The following is a 17,545-nucleotide window of genomic DNA, read 5'->3' on the forward strand; positions in this document are numbered from 1 at the left end:
TTGCTCTGGGATGCTTAAAGAAGAGACAGATAAAGTGACATAACATATTAACAACGCGGTGGAAATGGATGAACGTGCAGGAGCACATTGTCAGAGCTCTCTCTTTCGTGAGCAGATAGCAGTACGTCGTATGGCATGAGGTCAGCGTAACTACAGGGCCAAACTGGGCTGGCCACACTGTGTGAGGCAGTTGAAGTAAAGGGAAACAACCGAGTGTCTATATCATCGAGCAGGTGTGGTGCACTATTGGTAGTTTACTACAACATGGCCAGGAGACAAAATTTGGATCACTACACTTGGGGAAGAATCATGGGGAAAATGGAAGATTGAATAAGTGTGACGAGGGTAGGCCAGGAGTTTGGTATTGCTCTCATCACTGTTTCATGTGCAAGGGTAGCGCTCAAAACCACAGGCTCTGGCGCCTGAAAGAGGGGAGGTGATCGACCACAGTCAACTGGAGCAGCAGATGACGCTACATTGTGCAACAGGCAATAAGCGACCCACGTCAAAAACCTGGTGAAATTACAACAAGATATAACAGGACTCCTAGGCATGCAGTCTCACTCTCTACAGCGGCACGGCGATTACATCTCTTTGCCGGACGGCTAGTACAGTGAGTTCTGTTGATGTCCACGTAACGGAGATACCGTCTGAAATGGTTCGAAGAGCATAGGGACTGGAGTAACGTGGGTGGGATCGATTGCCCTTCTGATAGATAGTCTGCGATTCTAGACACACAATAATACGTGGAGAGGTGGGAACACGTAATGTGCCCCCGTCGAACACGATCCTTTTTGTGGTCCAATTGCTATGATGTGGTGAGGCATAGTGTTTCATGCACGTACTGACATCCAAATCCTGAAATATGATACATTCATCAGTTAAACGTAATTGTGACACTGTACCCCTTCTCTACATACATCTCTTCTGGGTGCATGCGGCCTTGTGCGCTACTGTATCGAAAAGCGCTGATGGATGAGTGCATGGAACGAGATAATATTTGACGAATGGATTGGCCTCCCCGTTCTGCTTACTTAAATCGCATAGAGCATGTGTGAGACGCGACAGCAAGACGTAATGCGCACGTCCACATTTTCAGAATATGGTGCCACACAAAGTGTCACTACACAAAACTGGCGCTAATACCATAGGTCATAGGGAACACACACGACACAGATCAGTAAGTCCACGGTATTAGTGATAAGTTGAGAAAACCGTCCCGAAACATATGTGCTACAAAACGCCACTGTTTCCTGCGCATGTACCCCGACATCAGTATGGGATATGGTCACCATGCACATGTACACAGGCCTCACAACGGGTTGGCATACTCTGGATCAGGTGGTCGAACAGTTGCTGGGGTATAGCCTCCCATTCTTGCACCAGTGCCTGTCAAAGACTTGCAGGTTTGTACGTGCACCAATCATAATCCCACCCCACAACATCAAACCCCGACCTGCATATAGGTCCCTTTCAAGGACATTAGGGGGTTGGGATCTGTTCCAGTGGCTGCGGTAAGGTCCCGAGCAAGGCTACCTGCAGTACTCCGTGGCCGTCTGCAGGCTCTGATGGTGAGATATCGGTCTTCGTGTGGTGTTGATCACTGTTGACGTCCCGTACTGTTGCACCTGGACACGTTTCTTGTCTGCTGGAATCGTTGCCATAATCGGGAGATTTAACTTTGTGAGACATGGAGGGCCCGTGCTATGACCGGCTGTGTTTTACCAGCCTCCAGTCGCCCTAGTATTCTACCCCTCATAACGTCATCAATATGTGTTCTAAAAGCCATTTTCAACATACAGTCACCATTAGCACGTCTGAAAACGTCTGCACACTTACTCGCTGCACCGTACTCTGACATGCACCAACACACCTCTGCGTATGTGGACTGCTGCCACCGCCACCATGCGACGACCGCAGGTCAAATGCACCGAATGGTCATACCCTGAGGTTATTTAAACCATCAAACCGCCCACCAGAGCGTTGTTTCACCATATATCAGCATTATCCTTAATTTATGAGCATGAGTGTACAACAGATTGTTCGAAGCAGTGCCAAGGCCGTCGTGGGACGCTCTCAGCTGGAGATTCGCGGCTCGGATAGAAACTTGTCGTGCCATGACGCACATTCAAAAAAATTTTATACTGCAGTATGCATGCAAATATATTCGCTGAAAAAACTGACGAACAACGTGTGCAGACTGCCAAACGCAGCATATTCAGCTCATCCAGATCGACTTTTCCTGCTAAGAAGAACGAGAGAATTGCTCTCCAGGAAAAAATCGAGTTAAAGGAACGGATGATACACGGTTCTAGAACTGCGAACTAAACGTAAGTGAAGAAACCACTTTTTTACTCAAATATTGGTCAAAATTGGACTAAACTTAATTTTTGGTCCACCATATTGGATTACCCATTTTAAATTTTAAAATCTAATTTCAGATTTGGGTTCAGCGACATCAAAAGCGTAATTTTTAGGCAGTTTGAACTAATAACACCTATAAAAGTTTTTTATACATTTTAAACAGGTTTTTCTCTAGAAACTATGTTTCAAAACTGCGTACAGCATAAAATAAAACCGGTTAAACCGATTAACTTCTACCTTTGTCACACGAAAAGTTAACACTTTTCTTGGGGGACTTTGTCTACAGTATACGAAATTTGTTTATATTAACCATTTTTTCTAAAGCTATAAAGACTGAAACTAACTCCCACAAATCGAGCTCAATGTTGGTACCATATCCGTACATTTAAAGCTATTTAATTGTGGCTTAAATTTGTTGTAGTATCGACTGGTATATATTTTTGATTTCAGGTAACTCCTGAGAGGCTAGAATGCGTAAAAAATTCAAACTTCGCCTATTTTTTGCTCATTTGAATGAGAACATCGTACTAAGAACCACGTCCCGCCTTTTGCAATATCCATGGGACCATCAGGAATCCCAATGGCTTCATTGTAATTATTGTCTTTGAGTGAAATGGTCATTCCTCTTCGTCTCATTCCGCATTTCTTTCCGTTTCTTTCTGTACCGTACTGTAACAATTATCTCTGTGTATCATCCAAGTTGCACCGAGCTACGTTACTTGGCAATGACACACCATGTGAAAGTTACTTCTGTCCTTAAGTTTTGCACACGAATCTGGTTCATATGGCTCTGAGCAATATGGGACTAAACATCTATGGTCATCAGTCCCCTAGAACGTAGAACTCCTTAAACCTAACTTCCCTAAGGACATCACACAACACCCAGTCATCACGAGGCAGAGAGAATCCCTGACCCCGCCGGGAATCGAACCCGGGAACCCGGGCGCAGGAAGCGAGAACGCTACCGCACGACCACGAGCAGCGGACGCGCATGAATCTATAACATCTTATAAATTCGGCACAATCTCTGTGGTTTTACGTAATATATTGTATAAGTGATAATGTAATACGTACATAGACAGTAAACAAGAGAAATTCTGTCATTTTTCAGAGACCTAACTGAAATAGGAATAATGATTAGTGTTTGTAACATGGATTTCAGTGGTGCGTATTTACATATCGTTAAGAAGTAAGCTGCTAAGGAATCCTAAGAGAAGCCAATCGTTTGATTAGCAACTTACAATTTATTGTTACACTTCTTGGTGTATTGTGACGCTCGGCAGGATACCGTTCTGCCGTTTCATTTTTGTGTAGCAGAATGCATTGTAAACACAATTTATTGAATTATATACCACGTGGGAACTAAGAAGTGTCTCTATCTGTTATCAATCGTAACACAACCTGGGATAATGACGATTTATGGAACCAATGCAGAAACTAAGCACGATAATAAATGGTACGTAAGCCTAAGTTATTGTATAACTTAATCACCCTGTGTCCCATCATGAACCACAGTTCATTCTGAGAATCCAGGAAACATATAGTTATTTGATGTCGAGAGAGCATCACAGGGATTGGAGAGGTTAAAGAAGACCGCTACTCAGTATCCCGTCCACGATAAAATGAGATCGGAATAACAGCTCTGATTCTAGTAAGGACAGAAGCGGAAGTCGCGCGTTTCAGACATATGGTTTAAACGATTAAAGGAAACTTCTGAAACCGTATATCTAGATGTTTGTGCGCATCGCAATCCCAGGTCCTGCGCGGTGTCTGCTGACAGATACTGGACGACAAGCACAAGTAAAGATAAAATTTCTAAGAGTATTTCTGTGTAGTTATAAGTGAGAAGAGACAAGTAAAATTCGAGGTTGGAGCTAACGCTACTGATTATGTATCGGATCGAGATTCGAAAATGGATGCCTACTTAGCAAGAGCAATTCTCTGCCATCTGCAATACCCAAGTACGCATCATGGGCCCCTCGAAGATTTGTGTTGCCAGGAAAAGTAGTATGGAAACAATGTTAAGAATAGTGTGACTGCTTCAAATTTCGAGACAATCCACTAGGTGTGTACATGTAGCGCAAAGTGTTTTACGCAGTATACCTGAAAAAGTGTGTATTTACGTTCGAGTTTTATCATATATAATCAACTTGGCGTATGTTTCTCAAATTAGTGGAGAAATACTATATTTTTGGCTACAATTTGTTTCAGAGTTAGACCAGTTGGGCTATTCCACCTAAACGATATCACCAGCTCTGCAAAAAGAAACACACGGTGACTCATGGAATGCGGACCTAGATTTAAACCGTTTGATACCTAACTAGTGTTTAAGCCACATGATGGTTCAGACAGTGTGATGTAAATTTCCACAAACTTGTACCTTTATGTCCAGAGGTATACACAGGGAATATGGTACAAGGTTCTTTTCAGTGAAAGTATGAACTTAATCATCATTCCTTAAAAAGTAATTTTGTACCAAACATGACATGGTTCAAGCAACCACAAATATGAAATGAGATGAATGTGCTACCGAAGTTTGATATAAGTGTGACGGTCTTATATTTACTTCCATTGAGGATGCTGCAGTACAGCAAATTTCATTTCGAAAATTGTGCCTAAGTACCCTAAGATGAAGCAATAAAACACTTTGAAAATTTTTGTAAATCAAGTACGTAACAAACACAGTATAGTGAAAAATTAGTATTAAAATAATGTGCCTGCTTCACAACAAAACACTTTACAGCTGAATTCGCATTACACTGTTTCCTGGAAGGAGCAGGAATATCTCTCTTCTCCTCTCTTTCTCTCGGCACAGTGTTCGATTAACGCATAATTACATAATCCACAAACTGATAACTGCCTTTTTTATAATGTAAATGCTTATCTACCACTGATTATTATACTTGGAGGCCAGTGTCGCCAAATTTTCCGCTTCTAAGTTTCTAAATTAGTGCGGTCAGCAAGACTGTGCCATTTATGCTAACACCGCCTTCAAGCATCGCTTCCACTGTGCAACAATGAAAATGTAAATCGAATGAAAATAGCCAATTCCCATCATTTCTAACGTGCTGATCGCGAATATCACAAAGAAAATTCAAAATTAGATCTAGTTTTCATTTTACACTGTTTTATAACGGTGAGATAATTATATACATATTTTTATGTTAAGTTAAAAATCAAATGTTATAATGGTTTGTCAAAGTCATAAGAACTAGTAACAATGGATTATATTATTGTTCCTGGTCTTACTTGTGTGCAATATTTTGGATATAAACATTTTGATACCAATTTTTTGTCTCCCTTCTCTTCAACTTCAGTGGTTTTTATTAATGCATATAATAATTTTTGCACATTTGTTTCCAGATTAACTTCCAGTTGTTCAAGTTGACTGCCACTGAAGTGAACAAAAATGCCACGAGTTTTTGTTAACAGTGGTGACACATTTTACTATGTGTGTGGAGAAGTGATATTTGCTTCACAAAAACAGCAAATAACTCCATAGATTTAAAAAAAAAGTAATAGTTGTTATTTTGGGGGGCAAAAGAGGTGATCAGGATGAACCCTGCGCTCCACATGTGATCTGCAATACTTGTGCCACCACCCTAAGGAATACATATATATATAGTACATATGGACGTTTAACGTTTGTAATCCTTTACATACATTTGTGACCAGATAATGTATATATTTTCTTTTGTGCTTAACATACTTCTGGTACAAAGTAGACTTACAAAGTATTTTCATTCATGTAATATTATCATCATTTTTTCTTAATATTTTACTTTTGTACTTCCAGAATGGCACTGAAATTTATCAATGCACAACACATAACATAATTCGAGTAATTATTCAATTAAAATTTGTTATGCTGGATCATGGAACATGAATGCATATTTAGTTAGTGAGTTATTTATAAAAATATGTAGATTATTTTTTAAAAAAACACTAGAGCTAAATATTTATCAAGATTATGATTTTGTACCATTTTGTACTGAAATAAACGCAACTAACTCAAAATCATGCAATTTACACATTTTCACTTCAAATTTGTTGTTCAGTGTTATATACGTTGCATATTCTGTTCAAGTTTGCTATTGTTATTGAAAATTACGATGTATCTTCCCCCTCCCTCCCTCTCCCTCTCCCTCTCCAACCCTCCTCCCTCCCTCCCTCTCTCTCTCTCTCTCTCTCTCTCTCTCTCTCTCTCTCTCTCTGTGTGTGTGTGTGTGTGTGTGTGTGTGTGTGTGGGTGGGTGTGTGTCTGTTTGTGTGTGTACGCCATTGCACACGTCTCGCCCATCTCGTAAAAATGCTATGCTTCGTCATCGTCTGCGCATTGTCTGTATGATATCTAATGACAAGTTTGAAGAATGAGACAGAGACATATTGCAGTTGCGTGAGCTGCAGCGGTCAAGGCTGGAAGGGTATACAGCCTGATATAGTTCACGGGTCTCAGCAACGCTCCCTGAGAACACGCGGGTTGTGGGCGCGACCGCTCTTTGGAACCCTCTGTGGCCAATCGGAGGCGGCGCCAGGCAAACCCCGCGGGTTGCCCGCCTCTCAACTTTCGGAGAAAGTTCTCCCGCCGCGGCACCACTTGCGGTGAATGGAGTTCGTGATTGGCATTTCGTCCTGGCTCTCCTACGACAATTCTATCCAGAATCTGGCAGAAGGTCTACGAAGGCCCACCGCAGACGAAGAAATTTTCACACCAATGTAGCTGTAATGATTTATCTGTATTTTTTCAATAGGCGAACATCATAGGACACTCGTACATGCATTTCTCTCTTTATGCGTTTCAATTTTAATCGTGTACCAGTTACAACTCACACACAATTACAAAAATGTACCCATTCCCCTTCACGATCACAAGATGGTCAGCCTTGCCTTGTACCTACCGCACAAAAAATAGTTGGAATTATTATTATCTTTGTAATAAAGTCAACTGTGTCGTTTATTCATGTATGCTGTAATGCTTTTATTCTTTTCGTGTTTACTTATATGGAACAGACCACCTTCCTATAGCAATTTGGTGTTTTAATGCGCGCCGCGCGGGATTAGCTGAGCGGTCTATGGCGCTGCAGTCATAGACTGTGCTGCTGGTCCCGGCGGAGGTTCGAGTCCTCCCTCGGGCATGGGTGTGTGTGTTTGTCCTTAGGATAATTTAGGTTAAGTAGTGTGTAAGCTTAGGGACTGATGACCTTAGCAGTTAAGTCCAATAAGATTTCACACACATTTGAACATTTTTTGTTTTAACGCGTCTTTCTGACGTGCCGAAAGTTTGTTTTCCTAAACGTTTCGGCAGTGCTGAGGCATCTTAATTTTCGAAATGACGATCCCAGTTATTTATCAGTTGAGAATAAATAGCCTTTTAGAGGTGGTCGTAAATTCACAGTGTCTCTGCAGCCGTGTCTCTGCGCATGCATGTGTAGGGGCAGTCGACCAGGAGATAGATAAATCCGGTTGGACGAAAAAAATTTCGTCCCGTGTGTTGGGTTCCTATGACACAAATGTTATGGTGCCAAGTTTACCATACCTTACTCCAACGTTCTGGTCGAAATTTTCCGTCTCTTCACAATATATTGTCTACCGAGTGTATGTGTCACATGTAATGGAAATCGTCCTCCGGATGAGGACATTTGGCTTTTCAAGATTCTACGTATTTACTCTTCGAGAGTTCAACAGCTTCTTTCACATTATCAGTAACAACGTTAGGATTAAACATTTCATTGTATATGCACTAATGCAAGTCAATGACTCTAATCACCTGCTCTTATAGGTACTTCAAAATAGACAGTCGTCAAATATAGTGACTTCAAGCAGGCCGCGAGCCCTGCCAGTGTATAAAGAAATAAGTTTGTTGAAAAATAAAGTAACCCTGTATATTCTTACGTTGTAAATAATCATACACAACAATCTGGAATGTATAGAACAAATATTCAGTTTAAGAACAAGTTTAGAATGGCAAGCGCTCAGGAAAAGCACGATCATATGCTCCTTTTTGGATTTCAAGAAGGCGTAAGATTTATTCGGTCATCAATCCCTCTTTATCATCCTCGAAGAACAAGGGCTCGACTGTAAACTTCAACTCGCCAATCAAACACTGACTAACACACCATGCAAAAATAAATTTAATGGGTGAGGTTCCGAAACATATATGTTTTAAACTTGTGTTCGACAACACGACGATCTGTCTACTCCACCTTGTAATCTGGTTTTGCACTAAGTCTTCCGAGAATAGGCAAAAGAACTTAAAAACCAAACCTATTGGAAAGCAATACTACTTAGAAGACCAAACATGTCACCTATATTTCTTGCCTAGCTATCGCAAACGGTCTGATTGTAGTAGCAGACGACGTGGCGACAGCAACCAAACATAAGGAAACTCTCCAGGAATGCTGTGACAGAGTTGGTATCTAAATATCTTTCCAAAAAGCCAAAACATCCTACTCAAAAACTGATTACAAAATATGGACAAATCGATAGATTTCTATATTTCAAGTATTAGGGTGAAACCAGGGCAGGGATAGACAAAATGACAAAGAAAATTGGCACGCAGAAACTCAAGTAAAACCAGCAGTATATACAACAAAAAACGTGTCACCATATACAGAGAACTTAGGCTCTGTAAGACAGTTGTTAAGCCTGAAGTCTTGTACGGTGGTGAAATGATGATACCCAACAGAAAAGGTGATCTGAAATATATCCTAAAAGAACCCAAAAAGTTTCAAGAAAGATATTTGGCCCATAACAGATGATGGATGCAGACTGCAATCACTGCAGTCATTATTGCCAGCAGATGAGTCCTGATACCGTCACTGCTTCTTTATTCTAGTAGCTTGTCATTTGGGCATAGGATTCAGAGTGGCTCACGTTCCAAACCTCCATTCATCATAAAAAATCAAAGCTGGTACCAGGAACGATGAGAGCGATGCAAACTTTTTTTTCCAATCATTTCCTTTGTTAGTTTTCATCACGAGTAGTGTGCAGATTTCACCTGTCACTTTTAGACCACAGTCGATACAAACTTCACTCATTAGACAATGGCTATTAGCTCTCAGTCCGCAAACGCTGTGCTACCTTGCTGGCCCATTATTCGGCGACGTAGGCGGCTATACGTAAGATACAAAATATCTAGACATCCCTATGGCATGAAAAATTGATCACTAGATATCAGAAGTGGCGGGCCTGCCAGTAGAAAAGTAGGCGGGTAGTATTGTGCTGCTAATAGTGAAGCAGTAACCACAGAATGGGTCGGTCGCGGAGAGCTGAGTGACTTCAACGTCGACTATTCATTGGATGTCACCTAGGTCGTAAATCCATGAAGGAGGTTCTAACGGTTCTAAAGCTGCCCATGTTGGTGATGTGACTGTGAAGTGGAAACGCGAAGGAACAGACACAGCTAAATCAAGAGCAAGCGTACTTCATGAACAGACGCACAGGGAGCGTGTAGCAGTGTAGCATTGCCGTGACTGTTGTAAAAAAGCCGAATGGTATCAGCTGAAGGAATCAGTAGTGAGTTGCAAAGTGTCAGTGCTTATGGAGCTGAAAGGAATTGGGTACGATTGTCGAGCAACTCTTCATAAGTCATACATTTCTGTAGTCAATGCTGAGCGACGCTGAATGTGGTATAAAGAGCCACGCCACTGGTCGACGGATGGCTAGAAACGAGTGAGTTATAGTGATGAAGCATGTTATACCTTGTGGCAATCGGATTGATGGGTGTGAAACGGCGAATCCCTGGAGAAAGTTAGCTAACATCAAGTAAATTAGAAACAAGGGGGTGGTAAGTGTGGGTGAGTTTTGCGTGGTTACAGTGTGGTGCCCTTATTGAGTTTAAGAATACGCCAAATGCAGAAGGATACGATCACATTTTACAGCCTTGTGTACCATGTACAGTAGAGGAACAGTTCGGCGACGATAACTGTATCGGCATGACAATCCTTCCTATTGCAAAGGAGTATCTGTCAGATAACGGTTTGTGGACAATAAGAATCCTGAAATGGACTGTCCTGTTCAAATCCCCAACTTAATTCTAAAGGTACACCTTTTGAATAAGTCAGAATGCCGACTTCACTCCAGACATCTGTGTCTAACATTACTAACTTCTCTGGTTTTAGCTGTTGACGAATAAGTGTCTGCCATCCTACTACAGACACGTAGACACATCAAAAGTGTCCTCAGCAGAGCTTGAACTGTTACAAAGACAAGGGGTTAAGATACCTCATATTACTATCCAATAACAAGAGTCCGGATACTTTGAAAAGATAATGTGTGTGTGTGTGTGTGTGTGTGTGTGTGTGTGAGAGAGAGAGAGAGAGAGAGAGAGAGAGAGAGAACATTTCTAGCCCTGTATCTTGTATTACACATGAATGAATTTTGTTACGACGTTCAGTTTTTGAAATGACAAGTGGTTGATGTAGCAGCTACCTCCAACATCCCTAATACATACACACACGTGGTGGGACATGTTTTTGGAGTGGAACGAACTAAAATGACCTTTACTTATTCTGTTCAGAAATGTTATAGAAATTCTAGACATGTTTTCGAATATTCTAGTAAATTTTTCAAATTCTCTGTAACTCTGAGGCTACGTGAATGAAAACAAAAAGCAATGAAACGGAACGTAAGCTTCATCTTTCGGACTCATTTTATTAAATTCGAATTTGACTTGATTATTTTAACATATTTCAGAATTTCAAAAATTAAACCGGCGTCAGAGTGATTTTATAAAAGTGTTATTTAGTAACTCAATAATTTTTTCTGTGTCCCATGCCTAAACTTAAAGAGCGTGTTTACGCAATATTGAGCGAAAGCGAAGAGAAAAGGCATCACGAAGAAATGAAGGAGAACATGGGCGAGAGACACATTCTTCCGAACGGAAATATTGTCATCGAATAAGGGTGGGTCAAATTGACAAGATCTGAAAAAAAATTCAGTTACATTGTTTCTGGTATTACTGGATAACTTGCCACAAGAATTCTAAACAACATTATTTTCCTTTCTGTGTGATTAAATTTAATATCCTTTTACTTAAATTACTGGAATAATTCCATTCATAACATTATGGGATAAGAACAAGGTTGTAATTTTAAAAGAGAATAATCTGACAGCTTCATGTCATAAAAATCACCTTAAAATCTAATCACATTAAAACTGAGCGGTTTCAGGAGAGCACGATTCTATCTCCAAGAACGAACGATCTCCAGAGGAATTATGACACCAAACACACCATTTTTAATGTGGTGGATTTTAAACTGACTTATCTTACAAATGCGTAATTTTTCAACTCCAAATTCACTGATGATGGAGAACTGCAAGGAAAAAATGGAAAGCAGCATTTGTTGCCTTGGCGATTGAATCACGCCGTAATTCATCTCAAGCCTACAAGTTTCGTAGAGAACTAAGCGACACCACCACAACATAAAAAAAGTTTTTCCAGCATTTTCAACGTCTTTCCTGATTTGTTAAGTTTTCTAAATAATACTTTGGATCTACAGTCCTGGAAATGGAAAAAAGAACACATTGACACCGGTGTGTCAGACCCACCATACTTGCTCCGGACACTGCGAGAGGGCTGTACAAGCAATGATCACACGCACGGCACAGCGGACGCACCAGGACCCGCGGTGTTGGCCGTCGAATGGCGCTAGCTGCGCAGCATTTGTGCACCGCCGCCGTCAGTGTCAGCCAGTTTGCCGTGGCATACGGAGCTCCATCGCAGTCTTTAACACTGGTAGCATGCCGCGACAGCGTGGACGTGAACCGTATGTGCAGTTGACGGACTTTGAGCGAGGGCGTATAGTGGGCATGCGGGAGGCCGGGTGGACGTACCGCCGAATTGCTCAACACGTGGGGCGTGAGGTCTCCACAGTACATCGATGTTGTCGCCAGTGGTCGGCGGAAGGTGCACGTGCCCGTCGACCTGGGACCGGACCGCAGCGACGCACGGATGCACGCCAAGACCGTAGGATCCTACGCAGTGCCGTAGGGGACCGCACCGCCACTTCCCAGCAAATTAGGGACACTGTTGCTCCTGGGGTATCGGCGAGGACCATTCGCAACCGTCTCCATGAAGCTGGGCTACGGTCCCGCACACCGTTAGGCCGTCTTCCGCTCACATCCCAACATCGTGCAGCCCGCCTCCAGTGGTGTCGCGACAGGTGTGAATGGAGGGACGAATGGAGACGTGTCGTCTTCAGCGATGAGAGTCGCTTCTGCCTTGGTGCCAATGATGGTCGTATGCGTGTTTGGCGCCGTGCAGGTGAGCGCCACAATCAGGACTGCATACGACCGAGGCACACAGGGCCAACACCCGGCATCATGGTGTGGGGAGCGATCTCCTACACTGGCCGTACACCACTGGTGATCGTCGAGGGGACGCTGAATAGTGCACGGTACATCCAAACCGTCATCGAACCCATCGTTCTACCATTCCTAGACCGGCAAGGGAACTTGCTGTTCCAACAGGACAATGCACGTCCGCATGTATCCCGTGCCACCCAACGTGCTCTAGAAGGTGTAAGTCAACTACCCTGGCCAGCAAGATCTCCGGATCTGTCCCCCATTGAGCATGTTTGGGACTGGATGAAGCGTCGTCTCACGCGGTCTGCACGTCCAGCAGGAACGCTGGTCCAACTGAGGCGCCAGGTGGAAATGGCATGGAAAGCCGTTCCACAGGACTACATCCAGCATCTCTACGATCGTCTCCATGGGAGAATAGCAGCCTGCATTGCTGCGAAAGGTGGATATACACTGTACTAGTGCCGACATTGTGCATGCTCTGTTGCCTGTGTCTATGTGCCTGTGGTTCTGTCAGTGTGATCATGTGATGTAGTTGACCCCAGGAATGTGTCAATAAAGTTTCCCCTTCCTGGGACAATGAATTTACGGTGTTCTTATTTCAATTTCGAGGAGTGTATATTCAGCAATACTTTTATGCCGCACCGCAAACATTGACAGGCTGTATGTTGAAATTCTTTTGCAGCCAGAAGGTTGTTAAATTTATATTTTGAAACGAAAAGAAGTTTGAGCTACAAACAGGCTTTTCAAAATGAAAAATGTTAGAGCCTGACAGTCGTCGGTATGAACAACAGTTACGCTAAGGAGCTATTCAATCACCCTGAATGAGTCGATTAAACCAAAAGAATTAATATCGGACTTAGAAACCGGTTAGTAACGACGTGCGTTTGACAGAATACCCCTCAAATAAAACTCGCTGCACAGATACATTGCAGAATAAAGTATAGACATTACGATCTCCACTGACTTGAGCAGATTCAGTTACTTGCAATTCTTTACACATATATTCTTTCGAGAATAGAGATCCCTAATTTCAGTGCAAACTACGTGGATTTTATTAAAGATACTTTATAAGCTATAACGCTACGTTGGAAGACTCCAGTTTTAGTTCCAGTAATTTATCACTTTCACGTCTCGATTCAGCACACCAGTTGTAAAGCATCATATATTCGACGTAAATTGACACGGGTTAAATTGTAATCCACTGTGGAGGCTAGTCCTCGACAAGCTAACGCTGTCCTTTGATAGCAATAGTCCTTGCCTATGTGAGGGATCCGTACCAGGTTCCGCAGGGATGAAACAACAGCACCAGCAATCGTAGCCGACTGTCGCAAGGGATTTCGCGAAGTTCTGATAACTAATTGTTTCTCGGACGCGCCTGGGGAACGAACGCCTCTGATACAAAACATAAATCTTTGTCAGCGGGCGTCTTCGTCCCTTTGGGAAGGGCAGACTTTGGGAACAAGAAAAACACACCAAAGATTCGTCCAAAAATAAATCGTGTTGCGCACAGGAGGCCGCAAAATACGAAAGTGCAAGAGGTGCTGTAACTTTTCATTCAGTGAGCAAAGTCCCTCGATTTGCTCTTGTCCATGAAGTACCTTACATTGCCTCTAATTATATTTACACTTTTCTTTCCAAATCGAACATACATTTATTTAAATTATAATTATAATACTGGTTTTCCTTAACAATAGAAGTTAAATTAAAAACACTCGAATATTAAACAACCAACAAATGGTTACTTTCCTTACTCAAGTATGCTTCCTTACATTAGCGCCGTTATCAGTAAAGTCATTTTTTATTGAAGCCTTTATTACTAGTTGGTCAGGCTGACTAAAATCTTCGACATTGGGCCAGTTAGCTTGTCATGTTTTGTAGCGCTGTCCTTCTCAGCATGCATATGTTCCTCATATACAGAAGGAGACACAAACACTCTATACATACTGTTCTGAGTAATAGCACTCACAATGTTATCGGCTGAACTACAAAACACAACCACTAAAATGTGACGTAAAAGTAGCGGCTTATGCAAACTTATGCCAGAAATCGATATATTACTCTTTACTAAAACAGTATCATTCCTGCCCCCGAAAATCAAGACTGTCAGATTAACGCGCTGTGAAAATCTAAGCATTGCTTACTTTCAACAAAAATAGAGGAAATCAGTCCTAAAACGTTAGCGGCAGACACGAAATTTAACGGACAACGCAAATTCTGTAAACTTTCATACAATTGTCTGTAGATCTTGAAATAACTCCGTTTATCTTTCTACAATTCGTTATAACACTCGAACCATGACTACAATAAATGATGAGGAGTGAAAGAAATGAAAACACAAAAGCTAATCATGACTGAACTTAAACAAATTTCATTACATTCAAGATCGCTTACTCATAGATGGACGGCCGTACCTTTTGATGAGCTCCAGAACAGCACCTATTTATATTATGTACTTTGCTTATTGCCTAACTATAAGCAAATAATAGTAACAGATTTTAGTGAAGGAACCGGTCACGACTACGATGAATGCAATAGTCAGAGGAAACGCAGAGCAGTCGGTGGAACTAACAACACGCCGCCTCCCAGCCTGGATGCCTTGCGAAGGCAGTCCGGGAATTTGGAACACTCCAGCGCAGCCAGCTGCAGATGCGGCAAGTCCCAGGAGATGTGAATCAGAACACTGCAAGAGCTAAATGCCACATAGTACTCACGGCCATTATTGCCAATAATTCTTGAAAAACTTCAGAAGAATGTTAGATTTAAATTCAGATAAGAAGCGTTTTTGGTGGTGACCTATAAACAACTACCACAGAGTGTTCCACAAGTTTTGTATGATTTCAGATTCGAGTAACGCGCTAAAAACGAGATACAACAATGGTGGCGCCGTCTATTAGTAGTGCTCTGTGTCAAGTTTCATCTCACATACAGGTCAGTAATCAGGTTTCACTAGTCGAAGGAAATCTTGCGTTCACTGTCTGCAATGTAAGCATTTGAAGATTCAACCGTGATATCCAATTCCTGCCAGTGGAACAATAATGAATTGGGTAAGAAACTCCCGTGCAACTGCCACTGGGAAACCGTCAGATATCAAGAGAACATCGCACGTGTTTGTAGCAGTTTACAGCCAGACATTCTGCTTATTGCGTTTTTCGAAGGAAAGGGTTTACTCTGACTGGTCTGAGAAGCTTGCAAAAGCTAAAAGATGAAATGTCGAGAATTCGTCCGGCAGTTACAATAGATCGGTTCAAAAACTAGATGAAACGCCTCCATATTTTGTAACTGCGAATAGTCGTCATTTGTCCGGTGTTGTATTTCATAAGAAAACTTGTGCGTTGTAACTTGCATTAAATTTTCATTCTTGCCTCGCGATTAGTTCGTGTGTTATTTAAGTCGGAAATCGTTAAAACATGTTGAAACACTCTGTATATCTTTAAAATATGAACTTCATGGTTCCTAACTAAAGTATTCAAGTACGAGGGTCAGTCAAAAAGTAATGCCTCCTATTTTTTTTCTACGTTTAAGTGTCAGGAAATTTAAATGCAATTGCATAGGTTGAAAACCACAACATTGAGGATCATTTTGTCATTTTTCAATGTAATCTCCGCCCATCTCTACAGTTTTGGTCCATCTTTGAACAAGGGCATGTATCCCAGCACGGTAAAAATCACAGCTCTGCTTCCTAAGCCATTGACGCACGGATGTTTTGACGGCCTCCTCATCTTCAAAATGAATCCCACGATGAGCTTCTTTTAGTGGCCCGAACAGATGGAAGTCTGATGGTGCCAGGTCAGGGCTGTATGGGGGATGAGGCAAAACTTCCCATCCAATTTTGACAATCTCGTCAGAGGTGTGACGACTGGTGTGTGGTCTTGCATTGTCATGCAAAAGAAGAACATCTGCCATTGATTTTGTTGGGCGAACTCGCTGAAGACGTGCTTTAAGTTTTTTGAGGGTTGTGACGTATTGAACAGAATTTATTGTGCATCCCTGCTCCAAAAAATCAACCAGAATCACACCCTCTGTATCCCAGAAAACTGTTGCCATAACTTTCCCTGCCGATCGCACAGTTTTGAATTTTTTCTTCCTCGGCGAGCTTGTGTGACGCCACTCCATTGACTGCCTCTTTGATTCGGGTTCAAAAAAATGCACCCATGTTTCGTCCCCGGTCACAATTTTTTTCAGAAACTCATCTCCCTCCAAACGGAAGCGCTGCAAGTGTTGGGAGGCTATTGTTTTCCTTGCCTCTTTATTCTGATCGGTTAACATCCTTGGAACCCACCGTGCACAAACTTTTGAGTACCCCAATTGTTTAATAATCGTGATCACACTGCCTTTACTAAGAGAAATAATGCGACACACTTCATCTGCAGTCACCCGACGGTCACCACGAATGATGTCATCAACTTGCTGAATGTTGTGTGGAGTCACTGCACTCACCGGCCTGCCGCTCTGCTTTTCGTCAGTCAACGGTGTTTGCCCTTCAGCTTCCTTACAACGACGAACCCATCGTCTAACAGTGCTGACATCCACTGTCACAACACCATACACCTTCTTCAGTCTTTCATGAATGCGTATGGGCGTTTCACCTTCTGCATTCAAGAATTCAATCACACAACGCTGTCTCAAACGAACATCGATGTCGGCCATCTTACAAACTTCTGCTGTGCTGCCACCTGTTGACACAGAAAGTTACTACTGCAGTGGATTGCAGAAGAAGGTTTGAGGAATGGCGCCAAATTCAAATTTTTCACTTAACTTAATTTCTTTAAGTAGAAAAAAAATGGGAGGCATTACTTTTTGACCGACCCTCGTAATTTCATCACAGGAAAATTATGCAATATCGTTTTATTTTCGTCAGTAGTGTGTACTGTAAAAAC

Source organism: Schistocerca nitens, chromosome 2 (genome assembly GCF_023898315.1).
Source record: "Schistocerca nitens isolate TAMUIC-IGC-003100 chromosome 2, iqSchNite1.1, whole genome shotgun sequence".
NCBI lineage: Eukaryota > Metazoa > Arthropoda > Insecta > Orthoptera > Acrididae > Schistocerca > Schistocerca nitens.